The 27,665-nt window shown below is 46.5% G+C and overlaps 1 long non-coding RNA gene across 1 annotated transcript in view; it reads left to right on the top strand.

The window, feature by feature from the left end:
* Nucleotides 1-2,038: 2,038 nt before the first annotated feature.
* The window catches only part of LOC135392753 (uncharacterized), a 35,194-nt gene continuing 9,567 nt past the window's right edge, over nt 2,039-27,665 (top strand). Inside the window, exon 1 of the long non-coding RNA XR_010422208.1 lies at nt 2,039-2,121. This is a non-coding gene — a long non-coding RNA (uncharacterized LOC135392753). The remainder of the gene's footprint in view (nt 2,122-27,665) is intronic.

A 27,665-nucleotide genomic window follows, 5' to 3' on the forward strand; every position in this document is an offset into this window, starting at 1 on the left:
GCTTTTCCGATGCCATTTCCCGACACTTTCGGCCACGTATTCGGCAAGGAAGCGTTGGACAAGCAGAGTATCGCGCTGGCTGGCGAAATGCTATGATTAAACCTTGGTTAAACATTACAGTTGTAATGTTTACTTCTTTCTATGTCCTTGTCTGCTTGCTGCACCATCATGTTCTTGAAGCACTACAGTTTTTATTTTGTGTTAGCACCGGAGCGACTATGGATGTAAGGGGCGTTCAGACGTGGAAGGACTTTTAGAAAGCGGTAGGAGGCAGGAGGGTTAGTATGGACAAGTTCCAGGAAGAACTGTGTCGAAGTGTGTCCGTAAGGAAGCCCAGGAGAATCTGCTGGCATCTTCGACTGGCAGCCACCGATCGCTCTAGAGAGCTCTGACGCACCCGCTCGAGCTTCCGCTGGCCAAAACGGAACACTCTGACAACAGCTTCGGCAGTTGTTTCTTTCTTTCTTCCACCTTCTTTCTTCCTCCAGCTCGGAGAGCTCTGGCTGAGAGCATTCATTGGTACCGCCAGTCGAAGATACCATCAGTCGGCACAGCGGGATTCGATCCCACCACCTCCTAGTCTTTAACACCACTTTGAGACTTCTGGCGAGGATTTCAGAACATGCGGCTTGTTGAGTTCAGATTATGCCGCGCAGTGATGCTCACCTACGTTCAAATGTACATTATTAACCGCGCCTTTGTTTACATGTCAAGTAGAGAGAGAGAGAGGAAAGGAGGGACAAGAAAACCGATTGAGTAATCAAATGTCGGACTATAAGAGGTGACGGTTTCGTGAATAGTCCCATCCGTAACATCCCTCAGGAACCCCACGATAAATCTGGCTATATATCGGAGTGTACTTCTTTCTTTTCACGACGCATATTTACAAGCACAGCGGGAGTCTGCCGTTCCCGAGGCGAAATATCCAGGGCTCTTCGGCGACTTTTTATTTTCACAAACAGACATAAGACACATGCATGGCGTTATCGTCTCGATCTAGCCGCTGCGATATCTGAGAGCCCGACGGCGATATCGAGCGCGTCTGAAAAATCGTCCGAGTCACGCTGCGCTGTGAGTCGTGCGTTTCAGCTTATCTGCGTCGGATGCGTCGCCAGGTGTGGGACAAATAAAAGAAAAAGAAAAGAAACGAGAAGAAGAAGAATAAAAGGAAGAGTGAAAGGGTAATGTTGTGCTGCGGGCGCCGATTAGATGGTGCGGGCCTTCCATGAGGACGCGCACTTAAAGAGCAGGCGGTGTTAAGTAGCCAATTATCGGGTTTTGGTATCGGAAGACGACACCTTACCGGCAGTGCACAGACGTGCCAGATACGTGCACAGACTCGAGGCAGACGGTAAGACTGGGACGTTTTTGCAGCGCCATTTAAGAGTCTCGTCTAATTTTGATGCTCCCTGATGCGGGAACAGCATACACCTGGATCTCACGCGATCTGTAGCGTGCTTCGAGATCTGTGGTAGTGAGTAGGCGGCTGTGTCTCTAGCAGCAGTACGAATAATCGTACATTATTATTATTATTATTATTATTATTATTATTAATCGTACAGAACGGTGGTTACCTAAGCAGAACAATGTACTGAAAGTTCAGGTATATCGGGGGGGGGGGGGGGGGGGGGGGGTCAGGTCTCTTGCGCTTCTTTACTTCGCGAAGCTGCTGAAGAAGAAAACATAGCAACACCTAGATAGCATCAGGCCTGCGCCCCACGTGACACAGCGTCATACACGAAGGCCTGCTCTGGATGCTGCTATGACGTCAATGAGAGAGCGAACGAGAGAAAAGCTCGAAGCAGCTCGCAAAGCTCACGCAGGCCTCCCTCCGAGAGTTGGGCATTGCGCAGGATCTACTATCTAGGAGGTGTTGCTTCACTTCTATTAAACGCATAGGAAATACAGTATGCGAATCACATAGCTCCGGACCGCGGCGCCGCCACGAAAGACATTCGTTGAAAGGGTCGTTTAATTTACGATCTGCGCACCGACAAGATCGCCAATTGCTGCGTTCAAAAAGGGTGAAGAAACTGGCGTTAGACGACTTTTAGCTGCAGGCTATACGGAATGCAGGATCCCCACAGTGCCCACCACATCACCTTGTCCATGCTCGGCAGCGTAAGTGCTCGTATAGACAGAATGCACGTAGCGCGTTCGACTTCGCTGTGATTAAGAAGAAATATTAATCTTTGTGGCAGACTCAAAAACACCGACTTTCCTCGGACTGTAATTTTCGCGCGGCGGTCAGCGCCAAGTTATGTACCTTGTATATATGAAAAGATAAGGCTGCTCGTTCCGTCAGATCGGCGGTGAGGTTGTTAAGCTGAATATCGTTATTTGTGTAAGGGCTCGCATGCCTTTTTAATTATGCGTGATTATGCTGCGCATCTTTTGAGAGACAGATACATGTTTCATTCATTACGATGATATACATTAGTCCTTTGTAAATTACAGCTATAGATTGGTAGTTTTTTTTTATACGTGTATGCTGCCACATGCTGGGACTTAACAAAAACGAAAAAAAAAAAAAAAAGCGGCGGTGCACATTAATGACGCATTTTACTTCTATCTGATTTTAAAATCAAATGCAGTCCAGTCAATGTTATTTGTATCTTCAAGCTGTGAGAATGAAAACCTGGCTGAACCTGGCTGCATATATGGTCCACGAAAAGAAAAAGAAACGAAATAGGGAGCTAAATTGAACGAGACTGTAATACTTATTCGGTGCAGCCACTTCGCTTTGACCTACACGTTGCGAGCCAGCAAAGCCAAATAGCGACGGAAGGCCTCTGTCCCCTTAACAATATCTTTTCTTAACCGGCCGTTTCGCGATCGTCGGCGTCTATTCGATATTTCTTTCCCGCCCGCCCAAGTAAAACAATGGGACGCCATGATTTGTCAAGTCACGAGTTCACAGCCATTGTATGCGACACAGTCCAGGAATTTCACGCCGCCGTTGACGATAATAAACCTTGAGCAGCAGTCGCATGTATCGGAATCCTTGCACCACATTTCTTCTCGATCAGTAGTGAATTCGCAGTCAATGACAAACTCGCAATTTTCCGGGTAAGCCTAAAGAGTATTTTTCCGCATCACACGCGAATAGCACCAGGTAACGTGGAGCCAGCGCTGGCGACCGTCTCACACTTGCTATAGTGGATCGCTGTGAATCTGCAATTCAGATTACGAAAATACGCTGGCGGTGAAGTAGCGCAGGCATCAAGGCCGTCTCCAAGCGTGCCACATACTGTAACCGTATCATCCAGGTGTATTGAAAGAGTGGTTACAAAAAAAAAGAAAAAAAAGAAAGAAAAACGGAAAGGAAAGAAAAACGAAAGTTCGAAAATGGAGTGCACTTGTATTACTCCGCATGCCGTCCCCACGCCAAAATCTTGGCATCTTTTTCTCATTTCTGCGGTCGTTCCCCCATCCTCCCCTTCTGTTGGTGTTTTGTTGAACAAGTGCGATCCTGCCTATAGCTTTCCGGAGCTTCAGTAACGATTTGAGTACTTATCCGAAAGTAAGAAGCTCCAGATGAATTGTTTACGTCGTCTGCCCATCCATATTGATGTCGGTACTTCATTAAACGTTAACACTGTCAGAGTGTATGCACATGGTTGATAACGTGGCTTCCGAAGTACTATAGCAATCGCATCCATCAACGGAAAAGATTCCGGGTTACACAATAGAGAGTTTTAATGCATCGTACGCTATCGCGTTTGCGTACGTAAGGGATAGCGTGGTGGTTCTGCGCAATACGCGAAGTTCTCTTTATGTTTTGCGCGTGCGTAGAACGACCAACGACACCTCTTACGCACGCAAAGGCGATATCGTACGTAAGGGATAGCGTTGTCGTTCTGCGCACTGCGCGAAGCTCTCTTCGTGTTTTGCACGCAAGCAGAACCGCCAACACTATCCTTTACGTACGCAAAGTCGATAGCATAGATTGCACTAAAACTCTGTCTTGATTCGGTTAGGTGCGATACCTTTATTATTACTATTGCTACGTTCACTTCGTTAAACAGGCCCCAACAGAATTAACACAATCTCCTACGGATGTCCGAAATAGATTCCAACGTCCACGTCCGGAAATGGATGTCCGATGGACATCTTTGGGAACTACATGGATGGACGTCCCTAGCCATATATCCGTATGATGTCTCGTAATGGCCGTTTCAAGAATTCTCCGAATAGGGTCCCTGACGGGATGTTACATCGAATATTTATAGCGAGAGATAGAGAGAGAGAGAGAAACGCGGCATGGTATATCGGCAGCGTGAGTCCGACTTTCGATGAACCAACTGAATGCCCAAACCAAAAGCTGTAGAAACACAAACGTTATCCTCGTAGTGAGTTAATATGCCAACCAGTTCCTCAGGTCAGTGTTATTTGTATACACAATCGCATTAAACTTAAACACCTCATCCTTCATTTTGACTCACCGGCAAACAGGACTCTCGAACTTGTGGAAGCTTGCGAGATAAGCAATATATATAGTATCTGTTTTCTTTTCGGAAAAATATGCCACTTCCTTTCTAAGCGATCTTCACGGTCTTAATGGTCTTAAGAGGTTTTTTATACGTGTCTCTATTTGTGCTTTTTAGAACTTCGCGCTCACTGTCCGTAATGGAAATACCAGAAACAAACAAAGAGAAGCAACAGAAAAAGAAAGATGCAGTGGCCGAGTTTGAAACAAAATCGCAGGAAGAAATGCTTGCACGCCGAATAAGAATCTACACACTTAGCAGCAGCTCGACAATGAACACTGTCAATAATAACGAGGCAATACAGCTCTGAGCACGTACACAAGTAAGTTCGTGCAACATCCAAACATCTCCGTGTAACTCCCTGTGAGGACAAACAACGGATATTTGTGGGAAGTCCGAACCGTGGCCACTCGGAGATGTGGCGGACGTCCGTCGGAAAAATCTCTGTCTCCCAGTGATATCCGAATTTCCGTGCAAGGATAGCCCCAGGAACACCGCGGGAGGTTTCGTTCCGTTGGGGGGGGGGGGGGATGAAACAGCAACACCACATTACACGCATGATGACGATGAGCAGAGTTGAGCGAAGTGAACATTGACAGACTCCGTATGCGCACGGTACACGCGTCCGCAACCGCAGGACCCGCTACTTGAAATATAGTTATACCCAGAACCGCGCAGATCTAGCGTATCCGCATCCGCTGTAATTGCATTTGTAGGAACGAAAACGTTACGTGGCGGACGTTTTTACTTCTTTAAACAAAGTTATTGTTGTTGTTCTTACTTCTGAGCACTCAAACTATACTCAGCAGGAACTCTTCGTCAATCAAGGCCTCCAAGCAGGGCCTATCAGTGAGTTTTAGTACGTCGTACGTTGTCGCCTTTGCGAATACGTAAGGGTTAGCGCTGGTGGTCCTACGCACGCACAGACAAAGAGAGGTTTGCGCAGTGCGCAGATCCACCACGCTATTCTTTACGTGCGCAAAGGCGATAGCGTACGTGAGGGATAGCCTGATAGTTCTGCGCACTCCGCGAAGTTGTCTGTTTTGCGCGTGCGCAAAACAGCCAACGCCTATCCTTTACGTAGGCGAAGACTATAGCGTACGATGCACCAAAACTAACTATTGGGTCGCATCCGGTGACAAAACCCAGCATCCTGAAGAGAGATATTCCGTGGTATCCGGAAAGCGAGCGCTGGATCAACTTTTGCAATCATAAATGTGGATCGAATGTCAGTTGCACCACTGGCGCGAGGCACATGGTAGGGATGAAAGATGATTAATATAACGTCCCAATCTTTCATCGCTCATGTATTGAGTCGATTCCGTACATTTGGTTACGACAGCAGAGTGTAATGTAAACATATAGTAAACTTTCGGGAATGCGCATTTCGCATAGCGTGCTTTGGCCGTGGAACACTGATTAGTTAGCATCATCAGGACCGTGGATATTGTAGGGTGGAGGAGATAGAACGTATAGATTGAATGGGAGATGGTAAGGATGCGTCCTGGGATGGCTTCATAGGGGACGTGTTTGGGTTTACCTTTGAGCGTCAGTGGGAAAACCAACGAGAAACACTCAAGACAACCCAACGAATACCGAGGTTCGTACTCGAGGTCACCTCAGTGTGTCGACGCGGTGGGAGAGTGTCGTAACCACGAAGTAACAAGAACAGGTACATTCTAAGAAGAAAAGAGTAGGTTGGAGATAAATTATAGTTTCTAGTTCCCTATAGATCGCAGTTACTCCCCAGTTTAGTATTCAGACCCTGATACTTATTCTCCAGGACTGAGACTAGTCTCTAAACTTGGCGTAGACTTCATGCTTTTGTATTTAGTGTCAAAGGGGTCTGATGGCTGTGGCAATGCATCTGGTCCCCAAAGGGACTAAACTCACGCCTCCCCCTTTTAAGCGTGTCTGATCACGTCGTCAGTACCTCTATTCGAAATATGTTGATCCCTGCAGGACAAGTGAACTTTTGATTCAAAAGGACGCACACCATATCTCTTTCTTCTTTGTTACAAACACGAAAGACCATATATTCCCTCGTCAAACGCTGCGGCTTCTTTCGTTGGACGGGTTACACATGTCTCACGACTCTCAAATATGCTGTCGCAAGCAGAAGCCAAGAACTGAAACACGACGAACGCTCATATCGTGTCAAAGCACGCAGGCGGCTAAATGAAATTATAGACGCATTAGGCAGCATCAATAACAATTAACGCGAGTTCAAAATAGCCAATGTCACGCCGGTATTATTAATATCACTCGTGAAGCGTGGCGAATTGTCTCTGCTATTCCTTCTCTCCAATATTAAAGTGAGGGATACCGAAGGGTGTGTCCAAGGGTGTGAAGGACACCTCCCCTGCAGTAGTACATCGCGCCAGGGGCCTCGCGCTGGGTCCGACGTCTCATTATCGCTCAAGGGAGGTCCTCACTGCTGCCGGGGATGTCACATTAGGAAAGACCGCAAACCGCGTGACCGGCTCTTACAGACCGCTGCTGTCGACATTGCGGTTGTATAATTCGTGTCTACTAGAAAGCCTCAAGGGGGTGTATGGGGCGCTGTTCTGGGGTGGCATAAGAATGTGAACTGACGGGGTTGTGTGTGTGTGTGTGTGCATGGACAACATGCACATTCGCTGACATCGTACAGTAAGCGTCTCGCCGCATGTTAGTAGTGGAAAACGTCATCGAATAACCATGACCCTAGTTGAGGAAAAGTGGAGGACGTCCAGTCATATGCATGTAACGCAGAGGCATGTTTCCACGGATCCCTTGAAGCATTTGGTGTTGTATATCTCTGCCCAGGATCCACCTTCATTGGAAATTTATAGTCAAATAAGCGGAGTGGTGGGGTGGATTCTGGGAGAGGTTGGTGCGGTCTGTCACGACAGCCCTCAGAAAGGCGCTTGGAAGAAGCAGCTTGAAGCTTGACGGGCTGGTCACGGTGCTTACCGAAGTGGAGGCGACGCTGAACTCAAGGCCCACTACATTTGTCAATTCAGAGACAACAGAGCCCGAGCCTCTAACACCGTCGCATTTTTTAGTCGGAAAACGGCTGACGAGGTTGCCAACTTCCGTACCACCTACGAGTTTTCCTACGACAACCCAGCAGCAACTATATAGAAAGGGCAGTGTGGTACCGAGAACTATTACTGGAACTATTCTGATGGAGGTGGCAACATGGGTACTTACACGAACTGAGGAGTGAGGACCGCTCACTGGCAAAGTGTTTCGAGTTATTCGAGATTGCAGGTCGACGCATTGGCCCTCATGAAGGATAAAATGCCTGTAAGGATAAAATGCCCCTAAAGGGGACTGTGGAAGACGTGCCGTGTGGTTCAAACATTTCCTGGTAGAGACGGTCGAATCTCTTCTTCTGTTGTGAAACTTGGTAATGGTTCAACTTTGAGGAGTGCTGTTCAACATTTGTTCCCGTTAGAAGTTGTGTAAGAGAATGAGCTAGCGCATTGCGGGGGGAGTATGTTAACCCTATATCTGTTTCTTCGTCTTGATGGATCGTTATCATAGAGAACGGATTAGGCAGGTTGATAGCTGATAACTTCGGTTGCGTCAGAAGACTGACTTTTTCCTTGGATATCTTGGATCTTCCTTGGAAGCATGGATATCGGATGTGGTATCCCAACAAAAAGATAGTCAAACGAAATCACCGTTTACTACCAGGTTCATAACGCAAGTTAAATTTACTAAGTTTATGTAGTGAAAAAGAGGAAAGGGAAGCATCATCTCACAGAAGGCGTACCGTTAGGGTCACGAATTTCGTATACGCACTCGAAGGTGACTACCGCCGTCCGAAACCCTTGTCATCTTGTACGGCCGTAGATGATGATACAAGTTGCTCAGTGTCTCCTTTGGCTGTCAGGCTCTTCTTTGTTATTCGACCCCTTAGCAAAGGTCTTCAGGTACCAGGATCAGGTTCTGGTAATCCGCGGCTCCTCCAGCTCGCATTCCGTTACTTTTCGCATTCCGTTACAAAAAGTCTACTTCTTCTTCTTCTTCCACCACTAGGAACAGTGGCCTCCTATTCATTCTTCTTCTTCGTCCGTCGTCTTCCTTCTTGCGCCCGTTCTCTGCCTCCTCGTTTTTTCTTCCTCTCGCGAAGAATTCGCTTATGACGGCAGTGTATCGGCATTGTGCGCTAAGCATTGCTAAGCGCTATGAGAAACAACCATCGACAAAACTGGAGAAGCTGATAAGTTGATAAGTGAAAAAAAGAAAACGTAAAAGTACCACCTGACCAACCGGAGGAGGACGCACTGCATGCGCGGTATGTGGCCGGTGATTATCAGCTGCCGTGGTTGAGTGTCTACCTTGCCCATTACCACACTGAGGGGTGACCCGGGCTCGGTCATGTTGTATGGGTGTTTCTGACATATGGGTGTTTCAGACACTGTAAGGCCCAATTTCTTCTGAGGTTCCCCAGGACGCGCGACCCCTCCGACCCGAAGGAGCCCGGATCGGCAGGCAAAGAGCTCGGTGATCAGCGACAGTATACCACCACCGTTCCTTCAGAAGGATCGAGAAAGCAACCGCAATCCCCAGTGCGTTTAGGACTACATTGTGGTATGGCGGGCTAGAAGGACTGGTGTGCCAAGCGCCTAATCTAATGCATGGGGAGCGCGTGGTCACGACCGTGGATAAGATGGCGGCGAAATGCACGAGCTTTTGTGCTGTCGCTCGCAGCGCGCCACGCGGAAAGGCACATTTTTGTGGGGCTCACAAACGCTCTTCTGTTGCGAGCCCACCACGTGCTGTTCCTGCAGCACAGATTCGCGCCGGCTGAAAAGTTGAACAGCCCATCTGCGCCAAAAGTCGCGAGCGCTCGCGCAAGGTCTTCTCTCTGGTTGTTTATTTAGTTTTCATGTGCAAATATAGGTCGTCCGGGACGTTGAACGATTGCTGCGTAAGGCATTCTGTGAGTTGGCAATACAAAAAGGCATTCTGTGAGATGAGACGCACTAAAGCAAATATTCCCTTGCCGCAGTAACAACACTGTGAAACGTAAAATTTTTGGGAATGCCTAATATGGGTCGGCTAGCTACCAATGCATACACCCATAGACATTAACACGCCATAATTGTGGAAAACGTTAGTGATGATGATGATGATGATGGTGGTGGTGGTGGTAATGATGATTGGAAGAAGGAACGGATAAGGAGCATTGGTCGCAAGTATTTCGGGTTGGCAACACCTATATCTACAGTAGATTAGCCAAGAAAACGACCATATGAAATAATGAAACAAAAATACCATCATGAGAATGAAGCCAGTAAATCGTATTTAATAATGTTTTATTGTTCTACCTGTGAGCTTAGCGCTTGTAACTGGCTAGGAAGAGCACCGCACAATGAAGTTTGACCGTATCTGAGTTACACTCCAGCGCCTTATCATGATAGTTTCCATCTATGCTGTTCCATAGATGAGTGTTCGGTGACGAGCCAAACCAACGAAACAGGCTGCATGCGGCGTTAATTTGCTGCTACACTTCCTCCGAAATGTTTTAAACAGCACTCTTGAATAAAAATGATTGCCACCATTGCCATGGCAGAGTGAAACAAGGCCCGGAGGCTTTCAATGGGTTAGCAGCTGGCTGCAATGCAAAGTGTCAAACAGGGGTAATCATAGTCCGTGACTCTACGCCGCGACGCAATTATGATCACGGGGCGAGGCTACGGTGATTGCATTCCGGGTTAATTTTGCGCACCTGAGAGCTTCAAACGTAAAAAAAAAAAAAGGCAAGGCATGGAGATGTTGGATGGACGTTGGCTCGATCAACATGGGTGCTGAGGCTATACTACTTAGCATGGCACTTGGAACTGCAGGTAAGGTGAAGCAGTAAAATAGTAGTAAATATAATTTACGGGAGATAGGCATGCCAGGGCCTCTGACGTGTTGCACAGCTGTGTAAGTTACTCAAAAATACAATTAAGTTACAGTTACGGAGCTCTGGCTCTGGAACGGAGTCTGGAAATAATTAGGCTGCACGAATGTTACTGAAACCAAAAGGTAACCCTATTCCAGTTAGGCATCAAATGAACTTGAGTTGCTCCTGAATTACTTCCGGTTATCCGCGTTTAAAGTGTCACAGTATTAATTGTGACGTCACTATCCAGTGCCGCGAGTGAAGACTGAGGGCGTGTGTGCGACCGACAGACTGCCGCACACAGACATGAGATTTTGTTCAACAGTTGCGAGCACTCCAAACAGTTATGAGACATCGCATTAATTATCCTGTCGAGCAGCCGACCACGAAAAAAAAAAGGGGGGGAGATAAGTCGAAGCGCGGTGAATGACTGAATATTTTGCAGGTAACGAGAAGCGAAAAAGAATGTAGACGGTATAGGTTGTGTGATCAATCAGAAAGTACCTTCGTGATTCTTCACAAATCCTTCTCATGCGTCTTAACTTTATATAGATATGATGTACCTCACCGCGGACGAGACTCATTCTAAGATTCACCTTTCATTATCGATAGACGGCTTTTGATTCTTCTGCTTCCCTATCTCAGTCCTACGGAACCGCTTGGCAGCGTTATCAAACGCCGAATGAGAGACGATGTCGAATTTTAAATAGTGGATTAAGTGACCAAAGATGCCAGACGCTTCAACAGATTCGTCCACTTCACTTGAGCGTGATCCACTAAAAATCAAGTTGCTGTTGCTGTCATTCACTGATACATAGACGTCCTAAAGGTCCACTTGTACTAGAGTAGCACTAAAGGAAGGAAGATTATAGCTACGCTTACCGACGCTTACGCATAACCGACGGCATCTCTGAAGGCAGTGACAGTAAAGCTGACAAGACAACAAGATATCAGTTGCATGCCGAAGAGCAAATAATGTTTTCGTTTCTCTATTTTTCTTGTTTGTTTTTTTCACAGAACTTCCCAATATTGACATGCAGATATGCCATCTTTTGCGAGAATTTGAATTCGATGGACTAGCACGCAGCGAGAGCGCATTGCAGGGGTGCAGCGATGTTTTCTAGTCCCAAAGAGCAAGCTGGGACATAAAATCGTCATCAGTCTTTGTTGTTTCTATTAATTGATTGACTTACCCTCAAGGCTACACGTTACGGAGGGGTAGTGGGTAGTACATAAAAATCAAAACAGTCATGATCTATACATCCAGTTATGTACAAGACAGGTAGTCGTTTAGTACAACATTGATACGCCTCAAACTGATGAGTGAAATTGATTCCAACTTAGTGTTGTTCGGAAAACAAATACACCGGCGAATGTACTAGCCATTGCTGGAGGAAGAAAAACTTTAAGAACGTCGTGAAGGGTCTCACAGAAATTTGACGTGGAGAGGAGAGAAAGTCACGTTCTAGAGAATAATTTTGATAGCTTATCTTCTAAAACGTGGAATGCTTGCAATTTTACGTCGAGTTAGTAATACTTGTAGGGTCCCACTTCCAGCGTGGCACTAATGAGAGCTCATTAGATGGAAGTTCGTTGGTAATTACATGGCCGCATGGTTCTCCGTTCCAGTGTGTTAATCAGTATAGAATACCTAGGGTTCCGTATACCACAGATGCATATTCAAGGTGCTGTCTAACCACACATTAATTTGAGGTCACCGGGAGCACGGGGAAAGTTACGTTTCAAGTGTCCAAGGTCGAAGTTGTTGCCGATGCTGTTGTTGAGGCACGTCATTTGTTTACACTTCATAAACTATTATGTTTCCGGAAAAGCGCAAAGAGATTACGTGTGGGACACCACATTACTCCCAGTGAGCCCTATCTTTCTGTAAAAATATATATAAATATATATATATGCTACCTCGGTATCTTTCGGTGTCATCACCTCAAAGCCGCGCATATATAAACAGCATGCATATCGGCGCCGCCTAGCGTCGCAGAAAGCGCGTACGGAATATCAGATACTGGGCTCGCGTACATCCAGGAATAATGGGAACAACTTGCACCCCTTTGTTCTCGCATTCCGCCTTGTTTTCTTGGTGCCTCTTTTTTTTTTTTTTTTCGCGCGTTATATACCTAACGCGCGCTGAAGAAGCAGAGAATTGTTTCTGGGAAAGGATAAATGCGCACGCATGCATGTGAAATGGCGGACCACGTACATCTCGGGCGAGGGAGCGCATAAATTTGCGATTCTTCTGGTTCTCGAAGTATGTGGGTTCGTGAAGAAGGGAGATTACGTTCGAGAAAAAAAAAAGGATTGCGCCGGGGGTACGCATACGTAAATGTCTGTGTGTCTACCTCGCCGCTGGAATGATAGCAGAGCGAGCGATAATGGATAACAGGAAGTGCGGCAAAGTGGACTTCACCTTATGCAACAGTCTTTATAGTTTTACATTCGGGATTTTGTGCTCGGCTGACGCGGGTGATGTAATGTCGTATTGTTTGCTGCCCAGGCGGAAAAGTGACGCAGTTTGATGGTTGATACGTTATTTGTTTGGCAATCGGAGTGCGAGGTGTCGTCTTGTGTGGTACATTGTTGTCTTGTGATTGTCGGAGCAGAGCTATAAAACAGATGACGAAAAAAATTGTACCTGGGCCGTCGGTATTGATCAGGAGTTCACGCACGCAAGAAGAAGGAAGGTTCGCTTTCTTTGACATCGAAAGGTTTACATGCTGGAGACGCTTCATCACCATTGCTGGTTGTCCACGTGGCATCAAGGACGCTGAATGGTTTTTACTAAAGCAATGTCTACGCGCCTTTTGTCTTGCAACAACGGCAAGCTGTTACTATCACCACCAGCACCGACCCTTTTGGCTTGCTTCGCAACATAACAGTCTAACAATTACGCACTTTTAAAACAGAACTTCACCACATAACACGTCGAAGGGCAGCCATTGCACATAGCTATACAGCTATATCACTCTTAATTAGCGAAAAGCGCACGGTATGTCTTTTTGTGACAACCAACAAACTGCACAAGTGTCACAAAAAGGCGTAGCTCTCATTTTCAACAAGGCTAGGGGAGAGAGCCATGTCATCCACACCCTAAAAACAGAGCTTCACCGCATAGCACCCTCCTAGAAAGCCATCACCCCGAGTGACAACGTTCTCTCCTTTGATTTGATGAAAAGGGGGGGGGGGCGTACGCCATTTTTGGGGCATTATGTATAGTTCATAATTGCCACAAAAATAGCGTACGCCCCCGTCATTCGGAACGATGGTTGGCGAGCGTGCTACGCGGTGAAGTTCTGTTTTTAGAGTGTGGATGACATGGTTCTCTCCCCTGCATACGCCTTTTTGTGATGCTTGTGCAGTTTTGTTGATTGTCACAAAAAGGCGTACGCCTCGCGCTTTCCACAAATCAGGAGCGATAGCGGCGTAATTACGTGTACGCAAAATCAGTTCCATCATCACCACCACCACCTCTCTGTTTTAAGGAGTGCAATCCGCTCTGGTTCATTGCGACAACCTTGCTAATTTAAATATACGATCACAAAAATGACTTCATTGTAAATAGCGCGGCATAATCTTCCACTATTGTATTCAAGCAGAACGATCGATTACAAAAAAAAAATCGATTACAAATTTTCAACGCGTGTGTCCCAACAAAGGAATGAAGGCAGGAACGTAGCGGGGAAAGCCGCACAAATCCGAGGCGATTACGTAATCTGTCGACAAAAAAATCCTTGGCCCGTCCCAATGCGTAAGGTCAGTTTTGTCAGTCTTTTCTTCACAAAAGCTTCCATAAAAGACTCGATTCTCGCTTGCCCTTGGCTCTTGCCTGGCACTGGTAACGAGCCTTTCAAAGTGGGATCCAGACTGGACATTTCTATTGACTTCTCTCGATCCCTTCAATAGCAGGTACGTGCGCCATCTTTTCTTTTTCTCGTTTTTTTTTTTTTTTTTTGCGTTATCCTTTTATGCCGTTCGTCGACGCAAAGCCCAGAAAGAATGAAGGATTGCAGAATCAAAATACGCGTGCTACGGTACATGGCCATTTCGCTTAGAAATGGTCTGCGGTCTGCATTGAGCAATGGTAAGTTTACAAAAGGGATCTAACGAGACCTAACTGTCACGATTCGTTTTAAGTGAGTGATGGGAACGCGAGAGGCCTTATGTGCGAGCGAAGGAGGAGTCGTGGGCTGGAAATGAATTGATGGGGGAGTAGCGTTCGATTTTGTGACAAGGTCCTTTATGTGGTTCTTATTTATTCATTCTGCCGTGAAAGAATCCCGACTTGAGGCTTCTGTCATTTCAAAATAAAGTTCATAAGCGCTGAACGCGATGCGTTCCTCTCCTTGAGATCCCAAATGCGCAGCACTTTCACTCTGGAGAAATTTCTAGCAGGTCTCAATCTCACCATATCTACGCTTTCCTTTTCCCTTCCATTTCAACTGGCTATACAGCCATCTGGAGGAAGTATCGTGTGCAATGGATAGGGATGACTTCCGTGCTTTTCACTGTTGCACAGAATTTGACTGAATTGTTTGCTGAGTGAACTCTTCCAACTTTGGACAGAAACTGTCGCCCATATACGGGACGTTCAGGTGAAGCCTGTGCTTCTGTGTCTTTTGTCGTCAGAGGAGTGTCATTCCTTCTCTGCACTGCTATGGTACATAAAATGTATACGCACATCCGAAAGTTGTCATTGAAGCATCGGTGAAAGTTGCACCCCTATGGCGGTTCTCCATCATATCGGCTGGCAGTACTGCTGCAGCACTGAGATCGCAGAATTGCCTTTGGTGGTCCGTGGTACATATGAGGCGCCCGGGAAGACACGGACCTTATCGGAATGCAATTCACGCTTCATTACGATAATACCATATGTACTCAGGCGCTTTTATTAGCAGTGTCTTCACGCGATGTGTTTTCGTGGCATCGGGAAAGCGAGCGTTGGATCAAGTCGTGCAAGCAATAATTCTTCGTATGCGACCTCAATGTGGCATTTTATAGCTCAGTGGCGTTACCGCTTGCGGCATGTTAACTCCCAAAGACGCCGTCGCTGCGGTGACCTGGAAGATCTAGAGCACATAATTCTCCATATTCCACACCACCAACCTTTCAGGTTCACACTTTCAGTGTCTGTAAATCCATCTGGACTCTCGCCCACTCACTAATTATGTCAGAATTGCTTGGTCCATGCCCAGATCAAAGCCCACCAACGCTCGGCCCTAAAAGCACTCCTCAAGTTTTTGAACACCGTATAGGACTTCGGTCCTCTCCGTGAGGCTACTTATTGTTCCATTTCACCACAAGGCGGTAGGGTATAGCCCCAGGCGATGAAACACCCCAACAGTCATTATTCATTGAAGGTTCTTGTTTTTCAGCTTCGATGTGTTCAATGGACTACAGTGCATGTAGCCCTCATAAGACTCAGAGTCAGTCCTTTCCCCTTTCTTCTCTTTTTTTTTTATGCAAATAAATCCCCCCCCCCCCACTCTCAGAGTCGGTATAAGAGAACCAACGCTACCACAACACAATTCTTGTACGTGACATGACGACAGAGTATGTTTTTCAAGTTTGCACACTGCATTTTATCGAGACACAGATTACATGACCACAACATCGGCATGGCTATGCTCCAGACTCGAGCAATGTCGAGCACAAATACCGAGATCGCCGTTGCCAGACGAGCGATACGAGCGGTTCGATTCGACAGCAACTCATTATAAAATCATCTCCAGCCGGAGCCTTGAACCCATCATACGGCACGAAGTAAACAAGCGTTCCATTCGGAGTCACAAAGGAATTACACAATCCGCTATCAAAAGAACCACGTCCGCTTCATCTGACCCGACCTCGTCTCAAAGAACTCGCTCGTGGAATACAAACCGCGCATCACTGATGCAGTGGACGACGTTGAAATGCTCCACGTGGCAAGGAGATTTAAAAAGAAAATGTGCAAAAAAATCGCATTGCTGCCCTATTGACTGACAAGCGGATTGCACAGGTACGCGTGTACGAAAGGTGTCACTGCCTCTCTTGTGGAAGATCACGGGTTGGCAACAATGGGTTGATGCAGCGAAAGTTGCATAAGGATATGGAGTGACTAAGTCTTTTGTTCGTGGGCATGCAGCGCTTCGAAGGTTGATTATATGGCCCGGTTCTGAAACGCCCCATCAGAACAAATACGCGTCTTCTGCATGCTGGTCATGTGTTTGTATGTGTGTGTGGAATGCGTGGTTGCGGTGATCGAGGGATTAAGCACCCCTTTGAGAGGCCGCGGTAGAATAACCGAATGATAAAGGAAAGCACGGTGGAATATGAAGTAATGCCGCATTATTGGAGGCACTTTCGAGACGCAGTGATGATGAGATACGACAGAAGATATAAAAAAGTTATTGGAGAATTTTCTGAAGTGTGTAACCCTGTCTGAATGTATTGGTAATGAAAGTCAAAGTGGACTGCTCGACGATCGCTTGGGAATGAAGGAGAAAAATTGTAACGTGAAGAAAAAATAAGGTGCAAAGAAGTCCAAAGAAAGGATGAAATTGCTGTGGCACGTGTGTTCAAGACTACAAATCAATCACCAGCGGCATACCTTAGTGGATAAAACATCAGCTCTTTGATGAGAGCCAATGTCGCGCTGTTGACTGGGAGGTGATGGGTTCGAATCCTACCACCGGCCGTGCTGTCTGATGTTTTCCTTTGTTCTTCCGGCAGAAATTTCCAGACGAACGTCAGCACAGTTCCCCCTGAAGTCGGCCCAGGGCGCATACTAACCTCCCTGTCCCCCGCTCCTTCCTGCTGTCCTGTCTCCATCTGTCCGCGTCTACACGCTGCTCATAGCCTAAGTTACCTCGCGGCGCTTCACGCAATAATAATGATATTAATAAAACGACCACTTGGCTCTACATTCAACCGGACCTCGTATTCAAAACTTCTGTGCATAGAAACTCCACAGAATGTTAACGTTTTCTTCGTTTTTGTTTTGTTGTAGTGGCTCATTCAGAGAGGGGGCTTTTGTTAGTGACGAATACTGGCTCTCATTGGAACTCTGTCCTGACTTACGCTAGCGGAGTTATGGGTTTGATGCCCGCCCTGCAAGATGATTGGTTCCAACATGCCGTTCCCGTATGCTATGTTTAAATTTGAAGCAGAATCCTCAAGTCACGAGCCGCAGATATTTCGAGCAGAGACTGTTCTGCTGTTGAAATGTTGTGTCTCATGCATAGACTTCAGCATATTTTGAAGATATCTCCGAACGATATATATTTATATAGGAAGAAAATTAGCCGAGGCTCCTTGGCTGCACGTGGAATATGTGTTTATAAATGCTCAACGTCGCCATGTCAGCACTGGCCATGCCACTGCCAACACTGGCACGGCGACGTTGAGCACTTATGACCACATATTCCATGTGCAGTCAAAGAGCCTCGGCTAACAGTGCTCTTTCACCCTCTCACATTTGGGGTGAAGGAAATGGCTACGGTATATCAGGTGACCGAAGAGACCAGACGTTCTCACTGGGACAGCTTCGTAGCTTTCGTAATTAAAAAGTTAATTAACGATTTTTAGGTAATTAGTCATTCGACGCTTGAGCGACAGATGGCCAAGAACGTCCGCCGGCACAGAGATGATAGAAGTGAAAACAGGATAACTATAGCCCTTGTAGTATTTAATGAAAAACCTGTGTCGAAGAAAAATGACACCCTGTATATGTGCTTATATGTTGATCGTGCACTCCAGCCGAGGAAAGTTGTTTTGCTCTACTTTGAGTTCGTCAGCCCGGAGCAGGGAAGTGACACGATCTTGGGTTGACGCTAACAGCGTGACTCGGCGAGACATCAGTGTTCCACGGTGACGACGCCACCTGTGGAGGCCGCAGTGCAAGCCAGCAAATACATATACAAAGAAAAAAATAGCCGAAGCTCCGTGGCTGCACGTTGAGCTCAACGTGCAACCACAGGGCTTCGGAATAAGTAAGGAACAAGTAATGCAAGGAATAAGTAAGGAACTGGAGTGTTAGGCTCCACATGTTCCATCTTTGAAACTTAAATTTTGCGTCGTGTCGTTCGTCAGAGGACCAGGCGTTGCTTTGGGAAGTACAGGGTATGTAAAGATAGACTTTACATTCGATTTACAAGATTGCAGGAACGCAACACAACAACTGCAAAGTTTATCTTCTCGAGACCTTGTACAGCGTTAGACCTTGTACAGCGTTACTTGCTGTACGTTCTGAGTGTTGAAGAAGCACAGATGAGTAGAGGCCTGCGCAGGTGCGGGTGTACCCGCATATGTGCGGAACGACTTACAAAAACTCGCAACCTCGTACGTTTTCTTCAAGAAACGGGCCTCGCGGAAGGACCCATGCACTCTAGCGCACCTCTCATCTACAGTGCACCTCCGTCCCGTCAGTGTCGTTCATCCTGCATATGCCTCACTTTGACATCGTCAACTCTCTTTTCTGTTATGTCCTTTTATTTTTTATTTTTTGCTATAGTCGTGAGGATGCCCACTTGAGTGAGGCCAGCAACGGCAAGCCACTTCGACCCCCCCCCCCCCTTCGATGTGCGCGGGAACCCGTACACATCTCGGATTTGCGGGTATAAAAGGTGACTTGATGCGGGTCGCGGGTATATGCATTTTGTGTACCTAATGTAAAGTGCGTTTCCACGTCCGCAAATGCTTTCGTGTTTTTCTCCTTTGCGCTGCAGTACTCTAACTTGTGCAACTCGGCTGTACGCCCCTGTATAGTGATGGTCTGCGGGTGCGGGTAGCTCCACCAAAACTCGTGTGGCTGCGGGTGCGGATAGGGAGATCGTGTCTGCGGGTAGAGAATTACATACCCGCGCAGACCTGGCCGTACAAACAAGCTGAGCTTACTCATATTGTCCGACTGAACGACTGAACCAACTGGACAACTGATCCGATCTTTAGCCACGTCCATGTCAGATGTTGGGCTCAGCGCAGCTGAGAGGTTAAAGAACTCCTTGCTTCTGCCGTGCTCCGATGCACAAGCCGCTTACCGAAATCGCTTACATCAGTACAACACGTCATTCCAACTTATTGTCGTGTCACTTTTCCCACAGAAAGAAACAACAGCAGCAGCTAAGCTTCTTTCCTACCAACTGCTCGGTCTTTCCAAAGCAGAATTGACCCCAAAGCCCGCGTGCATTTTAAACAGCCGAGCGGCAGAACTGACTTGTAGGCATCCGCTACGCATTGACCTGATCTATGGTTGCTAGCCATTCTCCCTGTTCCAAACAACACATTTGCAGTGGCTGCTAAGTTGCTTGTTGCCAGTGTAGAGTCGTTGGCGCTGGGTGTGTGGGAACCCCAGAAGAGAGATGCAGCGTTGTCAGCACTTGTAAACTTTATAGTGGGCTGTGATATATCTAAACGGTCTTTTAAGACCGTGCGCAAGGCATGTGTCGTCGAGTTCCTTGTCTCAGTTTTAGTGTCTCGCGATTCCTTTCACTTATGGTGTATGCAGATATGCATGTGCATATGCAGTTTGGGGGGAGTGCGTTTCTTCTTCTTTTTTTTTCGTTTCTTGGGGTTCATTCATGGAGGGGTTCATGATGGGAGTAGCCGAATTCGTCGGGTGAAGAACTCAACTCCTTCCTTTTTTTGTAACATTCAAACTCCAGCTCAACTGGCTTCTTGAGTGGTATGGCTAGCGTGAGGCTGAGCTGCGCAAGAAAAATCGGTCCGGCCCTTGATGTTAAAGCGCCACAAGAAACTAAATTATTCATTTTTAAATTTAGTTTACTTTATATTTAATGTCTAATAGTAGATGACGTAACTGTGAGTTGGAAGTCCGTCGACCAGCAGCTGTGATGATGAGACGGAGAATCACCCTTCGGGAAGCAGTTTTGCCAAACGCATTGCTGATCGCGCGCGCATCCTCTAACGTGATACTTCGAAAAAGTAGGAATGAACTTTATGACAACAACAACAATTATATTTTGACGATGAAGTGGAGAATACAGTGCGCGTAGTGGCTGTTTAATCAATTCCCTGCTGCAGAAGGACCCTACTAACCGCGTGGTTTCAATCCTTGGCCCTGCAGCAATGGCGCGGGGACATCACGGCTCAATCTCTCATGTATTCGGTAGACCCAAATTTGTCGTTTTCTTTCCCTGCCCGTCTATTACGCCATTTTACCTCACTTGTGCGTAGACTCCGTCTCACTGTGGCTTTCACCCCGCAATTCGAGTACATGATCAGATGCTGTGACACAAAGCCTCTCTTCCACCTGGGTGTTGTGGCGACCACCCAGCACATTCTTATGGAATGTGCACTCTGCTGCCCGTAAGGGTGGACACTGTGTGATGAGTTTGACCGTATGAGCAAAATGCCGCTCAATTTAGCTGCACTCATTGGCGCCCATGAAGATCCTGTGCTGCATTGCCGGGTTCTTCACCTGTTCATGGACTTCCTGTCGTTTTGGTTTTCCAGTACTCTTTGGTTCTTTCTTGTATTTTCATCCTCCCATCATCATCTTCGCATAACGTTCCACGTGCAATGGGGTAGGGTACGCACCACCGCGGTGAAACACCCCATCTCATCGTCATCGTTTATTGTTGTTGTTGTTGTCCCGGCTGCAATGTAGATTGCGCAGTAGATTGACGTCAGTGACGGCATGCTCCGAGCAATGGATGCACTAAAAGCAAACAACAACAACAACAAAAAATAGATAATGACTATGGCCTGGGGTGACTCACCGCTGGAGAGCAGTACACTACCCCATTACGCGCGAAACATGAGATGTGAGATATGAACATGAAGTTATGTTCAAGTAGAACACTTGGAACTCTCCTCCACTGGCTGCGCAGCGCTACGTCGCACAAAGGAAGGTGAAGAAAGAAACACACGAAAGAAGCGCCAATGGTCCTTGAGATGCAGGGGAGGACCCTACAGCGTCTAAAAAAAAAGCAAAAAGGCGTTCGCATTCTGCTTTTTCCAGAAAAGAGAACTTCGCGTTTGCATTCAGAAACTTGCAGGGAAACATCCCACATCATCATCATCATCCATTTATTTATGTTGTTGTTGTTGTTGTTGTTGTTCAGAAACTCGAAGAGTGAACGGGATGTAGCACCTTCTGCGAGTGACAGTTCAAAGGCAAAACAACGCTCTTGGTATGATTTCTTCTTATTCTTACCGTCCCATTACAAAATATTCAATTAACGTTTGCGGATGAATATCAGTTAACGTTAATCCACCTCTTTACATGGCGAGAGAACTGTGATAATGAACGACGCTACGGGTGGTCGGTAGGTGAAATAATTGTACCTAATTAATTGGAACCTCGCATTTAACGTCTCGCGCAGAGGACGGTGTGTCTAAGCGACTTGTATGCCATGCAACCAAATCGTTGGCGTCATCGGTCAGGTTCGAACCCACGACCTCGGAAATAGGAACCGGACACATACCAACTGATACACCGAGGCCGGCACGTCGACAAGGTCACATTCAACTACTACGCCAACGCTATCGCAGCTCTGTTTACGCGGATATTAATGAATCGGATGCGAAAGCGCCAGGACTGGAATACTTAATGGCGTACGAAATATTACATATCATCGGCTTCCTCCTTCTCAAGTTAATATAGTCATGATATACCAGGCGCCGCTTTTGCATCCGTTGTGATAAAAATACTCCGCAAGTTTCTGTTATCGCGTCTGTGATGTTTCCACCAGTGAACTTCGTACGAAACAGGTTTATGCAAAGTTTCGATGCAAATGAAGCGGTGCTGTCTCATTCGGAAGCATTTGCAAATTCAGGATTAATTCGCGATCGTCTGATCTCTTCCGACCAGCGATTGGCTGAGCACGATGGAGAATGCTAGGCGCGCACAGATAGGACGGCTTCTGAAGGCGGCGTCTGTATACAACTGAGGTTCACGGCGCGTTTCCGAACACGTACTTTATGCATGGTACACAAGTGTTTAACGTTTTGATGTCATTCTTGCGATGCCACACGGGAAGTTTCAAATGGAATTTGCCTTAATGACGTTTTGTACTGAGTTCGGCCATGAATGCGGAGATGTGGTCTTCACAGCACTATACATCTCCGCTGGCCGACAGGATGAACTACTATCCCCATCAGTTACGACGCACCCGCGTGTGTGATATCTCACTTGCGTGTGTCACGCAGGGTGTCGGAGCGAACCGAAAACCAGAACCGAAAACCGAAAAAAACGCTATTTTTGTGCGAACCGGAACGGAATCGACACCGTATACGTTTTTTTTCGCTCAGGAGCGAAACCGAAAAAATTATTTAACGGTTTTCGGTCCTAGAAAAAACTTCGCCGGACTACGAATAGGAGAATGAAACTGATGTCGTGTGTTCTGAAGTCATGTCATGACGAGGGTTACGGTTACGGTGGAATGTATGTCGGTATACTGTGACCCTTAGGCTCCCTTTGTAACGTCTTATCATTCGCGCAAATAGACTTAGAGGTACATGTGACCGGTTGTGACTCTCTACCAATGTGCCGTAGTGTTCGTTTTAATTTCATCCGCCCAAACTCTCCTTAATTAAACAGCGACCCAAGGGGGCTGCGTAACGGCTTCTCTATCGATAATGTCGCGCAACGCGTCCCTTGTTTGAGAGCAGCGAAGTTGAATACATTTACGTATCCGCGAGGGCAAGTGCATGCGAACTGGAGCCTCTTTTGTGGACAGGACACGAAGAAAAGAAAACGGAGCCGTCGAGCGTATTTGTAAGTGAAGGTGTTCCTCGATTTGCGTTGTACACTTGCGGTGGTGCTTGCTGGCACGGAAGCAGCAACCGACATTCGGATGGGACGGGATCGCACCAATCCAGCAAGAAAGTACTTTACGTATGAGGTCAAGACAAACAAGTCCGTCTGTATCATGCGCTTCAAGAAAGCAGAGCGCCTATTTGGACAGTCACCGACAGGAACCAGGAGCTACCAATTTCACTGCTGCCTATTAATATTAAATACCATGTATGCGGAATACAGGGGATTACATTTTGCAGCATTTTTTTTTTCTGGGAATGAATATGCACACCAGAAGCGGAACCGGTTAAAACCGGGATGAACCGTTATTTTTTTGCTCCGGAACCGAACCGGTACCGGACCGTTTATAATAGGACCGGAACGAAAACCGTTTCGGTTCGACACCCTGGTGTCACGTGTGTGCGCGAGTGTGTATGCCTCATCTTTTTCATCGTCATCCCCACATGCACTGAGGTATGGTACCGCAATTGTTGCGGTGAATCACCTCATCCCATCGTCATTCATGTAGTTGTTGTTGTTGTTGAGTTCGCCACAACGCATTCGCCCATGAAATGGCCACTCTCACTCCTTTTGATTGATTTATTGATTGATTGAATAAAAAAATGCCCACGGTAACATCCTTAGTTTGCATATAAAACCGCTTTGTACGTTACAACAGAAGATGGTTTCCTAAATTTCCTCTTACACAAGTATCTTTTTTCGAAGGAATTTCCGGACTTCCTGCAAGACACCGGTCTCCTTTACGTCTTTTAGTGCACCTCTCCGCATTCTGTGCCTCTCGTATCATCCTTCATTTACGTGGGCCTTTACGGATACCCGAAGATGCTGATACAGCTTTACTATACCATCTGTCATCCATCTTCATGTCATTGTCATGTTATATCTCATACAGCCCCGTTGGTATTTGGGTATACTGTATAGTGGGCCACGACTCAGGTGGCGAATTCCCCCATTCATCATCATCATCATTATATTTGTTGTTGTTGTCGGAGGAAGCACTCAGTTGTTGGAATTTTTTATCGACAAGAGTTAGAGGTACTGTAAAGCAGCAGGCATACAATTTTATACTGCTAGCTCACCGCCTGCGCTCTAAAAACAGATCTTCACCGCATATATCTACCGCATAGAGAGGGGGGCGTACGCGTTTTTGTGGCAATTTGGATATATGGTAATTGCCACAAAAAGGCGTACGCCTCCCCCTCTCCTCGAATCAAAAGCGATAACCCTATCGTTCGCGACAATGATTGGCGCACGACGTGTTATGCGGTGAAGTTCTGCTTTTAGAGTGTGAGTGCTCAGTATGCAAACGCCACAAATTTCGTTCAAATCCACCTCGTAGGTTTTTAGAAAATTCAGATTTAATATTATGGGCAACCCTGTGTCTAAGACCCGGCACAACTCCACTCGCCATGTAGGGCATCGAACATAAATATACCAATAACAATGGGAGCGTACAGCGGCATCTGTGGACCGCTACCATCACCACGTCGGCTTGCCGGACGTGGTGCATTTTTGCGTAGGTGCCTCTCATGGTGGTTCTGCTGACAGTTTGTTACTCACTTCCGCGATGTACCAATGTGCTTGCATTTTGAGAGAATATATGTGAGGAACTTTCTCGTTTGAAAAAAAAAAAAACGCTTCAAAGAAAGTTCGTGAAGCCGGCTACTTAGCCCCTGCCTTAGCCGATAGAGGGTTGAGGACATGTAGCACTGTTGCTCGATGAATGTGCGATATTTTTTCTCACCAGGAGTCGCCCCGCGTCTTTTCACCGCAATTTCAGTCTCGATTAAAAAATATTTAGAGTTCTCTATCGCACATAAAATTTGCAGCATAAGTTTCTTTCGGAATAAGCTTTCAAATGCCGCTGCCAATATTAACAGCCTGCCTCCTGCTTTACAGCACCTTTAAGGAACGCAGGACAGCGCAAAACGCAGACGTAATTATTTTGCGAGTTGACAGCCTAAATGAAATTGAAGGAAAGTGAAAATTGGAAGGTGTAGAACACCGCATCTGGTGATGAAGCTCCCCACTCATCAAAGCTCCCCATGAAGCTCCCCATTCAAATAAAGTTGTTGTTGTTGTCATTCTTTTGGTGGCTCTTGGTGCATTGCGGTAGTTGACAGCACATGCTTTAACGTTAATCCGTACAAGAATGAACTTAACAGTATTACCACGGTCCCTAGATAGATAGGGACCGTGGTATTAGATTTCAGAATATTTCGTAAAGTAGTACCTCGTCCACTGTAAGGTAAAAAAAAGCGCTATAATTTTGTACGCTTGCGGGTAGAACTGCGCTACAACCACAGTTATTTCGCTAATGTGCAGCATAGCAGACACGGACAAAGTTAGCTAGGAACACAAAGGAGACGGTAGACCTTCATATTTGTGAACATGTGTGCGTATTGGGAACTGAACCTTTGCATCCCCATTTTTGCCTTTATCACATGACCGTCACCATCAGGTGAACCTTTATATCTGAGGCCGCACCGAATAGATAAAAATTTCGGTTCGACACTCTGTTTCCTGAATCCACACGCCCAGCTGTATCGACGTCAGACGTTCGTGAGAGTGCTCAGCCTACAAAGTTCCCACATTTTCCAAACTGATTCTTCTTACTCAATATCGGCTCATCAGTCAAGAGTGAACAGAGCACCTTGTCGCAGTTAAGCTCTCTGTATATCTACATCAGAACCAGACTTACTATGCACCAACTGGAATTCTTGCTCTTCCGAGACGTGCACCTTCGTGACGTTGCCGGTAACCTTTCGCGATCATCTATCATTTTTACTGCTAAACGGACCATTACCTAGCACCTCGTTCCCCCTTGTGTTTTTATGTATCGTGCGTGCACGTGAAAGTTGTGATGGACGCGAGTAGCTCCTTGACGGCTTCGTGAAGATCCATCAAAGCCTCGACGCTTCTTTCGATCTAACGCGTCTCAGAAGAAGGTCGCCGAATATTAGTGCATGGGAGCTTTATGTTCGTGACTTCAGCTTACAACATCTACCAAGATGATGATTAAATTCGTGGAGGAGGATGGAAGGTTTCGCGAAGGCATGGAAGGGGGGTGACAAGGGCTGCTGGGTGCATCGCTTCCGTTTGTGCTCAAGGTGTGCTCGTCTCGTGCAGGAACATTTTTCTTCATTCAGGATTGTTTTTGTGCGTTGTGGACTTTGTTGTGGTTTGCGTATTTTACTCCTGCGACTGCTGCATTGTGGGGGCTGTTACCGTGCAAGACATACGCAGTGTCTGACGAGTTGGTACCTTATGAGGGGAAGAGCAGTTTGAAAGGCTGTAAAGGCATACGGGAACAGTTCGCCGGAAACCACATTTAAAATATTATGTATTCCTACAAGAGTTATCATGTTCTGTAGGAATATGCCGAATGCAAGTTGTGAGCGTGACATTTACGTAATTATCTTATCTGAACCTCCTTCTCAACGCCCTTGGAGAAGTATTCCTCAAGAAATAGGTACATCACTATAAACCTTGAGCCTATTTGAGAGAAGACGTAATTGGATCTTGTTAGGTTCATTACGGAAATAACGTGCGTAATGACTAGAGAGCCGATTTTTAGGCATTAACAGGGGGTGCCCTTTACCGCATAGCACGCACAGTATGCCAATCATCATCGCGGATGATATCGCTCTGTCTCCCGATAAGCTGAGAAAGGGGGTGCACACCCTTTTATGTATCAACTTTCCTTCCAATCGGAAGATAAAACGATACGATTCTGTAGGTTGGTTGCCCTACACTCTTAAAAATGAACTTCACCGCATTTTCCATCCCTCGGCGTCTTATGGAAAATGGTGAGCTAGGTCGCACCCTGGCTTCAAATCCCGCCATCAACTCTGCTGTACGGGTGTCTCCCTCGCCGAGCCACAGCTGCTACAATTATGCTAGACAGACAATGCCCTTCAATATTTGTAGTCACTGACACGGTCTGCTTTCTTTAATTCGAACGCAGTGCAGACACAACAGCTTACCGTTTCTGAACAAATTCTTAAGCAGACGGTGACGAATTCAATTTCTTCCTCTTTTTTTTTTTACATTCAAACTCAAACTCCACTCTTAAAGGAGGTAAGAACTCCTATCTGCATGTATTTAGTTACGGGTTTAATAGATGTAATATTGTTCTTCTACGCTTCGTAATTCTATTTACAATCTATTGTTCAATTCTTCTCCTTCATAACTAGTGCAGCGTTAATACAAAAACGCACTCTCTTTCGTATTCGGGCGAGTACACGCACCGCCGTCCAGATACCTGTATCCATCGTTACGTCATCTGAAGAATTGTAGAACTCAATCAGACGCCAACGCGGAGGTACACATAACGTTCTGCTTTATCCTCTTCAAGATGAACTTCACTACATGGCACGCTTCTACCAACCATCATCCCGCACTCTAAAAAACGAACTTCACCGCATAGCTCGCTTCTAGCCAACCATCATCTCGAACGGTAACGTCATCTTCCGTGATTTGTCGAAAACGGGAGGCGTACGCCTTTTTTGTGACATTA

This window comes from Ornithodoros turicata, chromosome 4, assembly GCF_037126465.1.
Source record: "Ornithodoros turicata isolate Travis chromosome 4, ASM3712646v1, whole genome shotgun sequence".
Lineage (NCBI taxonomy): Eukaryota > Metazoa > Arthropoda > Arachnida > Ixodida > Argasidae > Ornithodoros > Ornithodoros turicata.